Genomic DNA, 3,033 nt, shown 5'->3' with positions numbered 1-3,033 from the left:
GACAGCACGGTAATAATGATCTAATTAGGCAGTGTCAGGGCCTCCTCGTAGACGTCCATGGGACGAGGCGGAACGATAAATTTGGATATGCTTCTTTCTTTATCTTGGCTTGCGATAATCGATCAGAATCACCCAACTGGTATAAAAATCGTTCATTAATGTAACGTTTTTTTAGAGCGCAGCTCCTAGGCACCCGTGCCCGGGTTGAGCGGCGTCGGCGTCGGCGCAGTCGCGCGTTGCATTATGGGATGTTTCCAAAAATGACGTCACAGGTGACGTCACGTCATGTGTAACATCACGAAGGTAGTATTTTACCACTAAATTTGTCGGGAAAAAATTTCGCTAAGTTTGGCGAGAGATTTTTCCACTAAATTTAGCGGTAAAATTTTACCCCCGTGACGTCACGTTAAGCATGTAAATTTCACGTGTGATGTCACACGTGACGTTTAACGTATCTCGTCATTTGACGCCACACGTCAATATAGCGGGAAAATTTCCCCGCTAAAGCGCCTGGTGAGCAGCAAGGAGCTCGTCGTGAAGAACCTACGCTGCGTCATCATTGTCCCGAGCACAACCGAGGTACGTGTGCGTTTGCACTGGGTTCCTTTTCACGTTCACGACGACGCCGCGCGTAGGCGTTTAGAACCGTACGGCAAGGTGATTGAAGTCGGCCGGGAGATGTGGCGAGTCGATGGGTTCCAAGGAATCAAGTCAACGACGCGTTTTGTTCGCATGACGCTGAAGAGTGGCCTCATCCCTGACGACATGCCTCACCAGCTGCGGCTTCACGGCACCAACATCCTCATTGTCATACCAGGCAGAGTGCCCGTAAGCCTGCGATGCAAGCGTGCCGGGCATATCACACGGGAGTGTCGTGTGCCAAAGGGCTCACAGTGCTTTCGCTTCGGCCACGATAAAGGTGAGTGTATGAAGACGTACGCTGGCGCCACCAAGGCACAGACTCTGGAGGAGCATACAGGTTTCACGATGGACACTGAAGAGGCCGAGAAAGCCGCGCGTGGTTGGGGTTCCACGCCCCACAGTCTACAGAGTGACAAGGGAGTTCTGCCGGAGATGACAGTTCCGGCGAGGGCGCTGTGGAGACAAAAAGAGACAAATCAGCCCCTCAAGTTCTGGAGCCTGCTTCCGGTCCCCCGGCCTCTGCCCCCAAATCGCCTGAGGGCTCCAAGACCCCCACGACTCGTCCTTCAACGACCGAGACCACCTCCGAGCGCCACGACGACATGAACGAAACCACCGACTCAACCAAGCGCTGCCTCGAGGATACGCCCCCGAAGGCCGACACGACGCTTAACCCTAACCCTTGGTGGGAGTTCAAAAAGAACAAGCGGGGTCGTTTCAAGGTAGTGCTGAACGCACCCTCGGACGACCGGCAGCGCTGCGACTCCGAGTAAGGCGGCAACGCCTGGTTTCCAGAACTGGTGGAAGAGCGACAAGGCAAGCGCTGCATCATAGCCTTCATGAATTTGTACGCTCAATTCGGCCATTTCGATTGCAACGCTAAACGTTCGAAGTTTTAACACGCGCAAAAAGCAATACCAGGTGCAGCGCCTGTTGCAGACACAGAAACCCGATTTCTTAGCGTTGCAGGAAACCAAGATGGCCGAGGAGCAGCAGTTTTGAGCGCAGTACAGCTTTTTTACATTCGTATGAGGTCTGTGTCACTCCCGCTGTCGGGGTCTCGGGCGGTTTTTTTTTATTTTTAAAGAAGCCGTTGCCCTTATTGGAGTTGGCGGTTACAACCGACACAGAGGGACGGTTTATTATGTGCGATTTTGTTTTTTAGACAGTCCCCTATCGGCTTATCTGCATATATGCCCCCAGTACGGTGAGAGAGCGTGTTTTCTTGTTTTTCTGGCTTGGGCCGATTTGTAGACTGTGATGGAACAGTTATGCTGTGTAGTGATTTTAACTGTGTTATTCGAGCGATTGATAGAACGCCTATCAGGCAACGCACCGATAGAGATATTACCGTTCACAGCAATCTGTTCGAAGACTTCTACTTGATAGACGCTGGAACTGTGCGGAATGAAACCTCCGAGACGCATTTAACACATTTTCAGGCGTCATGACATGCGCGGCGAGACAGAATTTACGTTTCGGTGGCACTGGCAACTATTCTAACGAAGTATCGGGTCATGCCATTGTTCTTTTCCGATCACTGCTTGGTGTCGACAACGGTTGGTGGAAGAGCACTGCCAAGGGCGCGCTTTGATTGGAAACTTTGGAAGCTTAATACCAAGCTTCTTAGCGATAATTCTTTCCTTGCGGGGGTAGATAACATTTTCAAATCGTGTGTTCAGGGATAGGGAGGGGACGTTTTTGATATCTGGGAAACCGTAAAGCAGGAAGTTAAAATGCTCACAATTAAAAGGTCGTCTGTTCTAGCGTTCGAGGCGCCCGGTGCCGAACGCACTTTAAACGCCAATTTTCAAGCACTGTTGAGAGCTGAGTGTCAAGCAGCCGGAGTGGGTCTCAAGGACTTAGAAAGTGTTAAAAACCGACTTGACCGGCTGCATCTTGAGCGTTACCGTGGAGCCATTGTTCGTGCTCGGTCAAAGAGGTACCTGCTGGGAGATCAAAATTAGACTTTTATATATATGGTAATATATTGCTGCTAAAATTTACGCTGCGAGCTCTATCCTGTAAAAATGAAAATAAATAAAGCTTGAGGCTATTCAAAACTGTCTGCCAATTTTCTGTTACACCAGCGAGTGGCAGAGGCACCGCAAAAACGGCCGACAGCAACGGAGAAACGGTTGACGTGTTGACAATCGCCATGTTTGCCAAAATTGCTGCGTTCCTTGTAGCGGTTGTAAGAATGTACACGCAGCGCAGAGTGGTCATTCCAGTCGCTGTGGTCACAACGAACGCAGTCGTTGTGACCAGTGAACTGGAACTCACTGCAGATCTCTGAACTAAGATTGCCATAGCAATAGATGGTTAGATGATACTCTGACCACCAACTCCCTATGCTGTGCATCTATACTCCGTTTCACGGTAACTTCGCAA

At 50.2% G+C, this 3,033-nt stretch overlaps 1 pseudogene; it reads left to right on the top strand.

The window, feature by feature from the left end:
- The first annotated feature begins 987 nt into the window (after nucleotides 1–987).
- LOC120842456 lies at nucleotides 988–1,541 on the top strand (annotated as a pseudogene).
- The last annotated feature ends 1,492 nt before the right edge of the window (nucleotides 1,542–3,033 follow it).

The sequence above is a fragment of the Ixodes scapularis genome, unplaced genomic scaffold (assembly GCF_016920785.2).
Source record: "Ixodes scapularis isolate PalLabHiFi unplaced genomic scaffold, ASM1692078v2 PGA_scaffold0__279_contigs__length_252992795, whole genome shotgun sequence".
NCBI classification, from domain to species: domain Eukaryota; kingdom Metazoa; phylum Arthropoda; class Arachnida; order Ixodida; family Ixodidae; genus Ixodes; species Ixodes scapularis.
The sequence above is the reverse complement of the archived record's forward strand: the minus strand, read 5'-3'. Positions and strand labels throughout refer to the sequence as shown.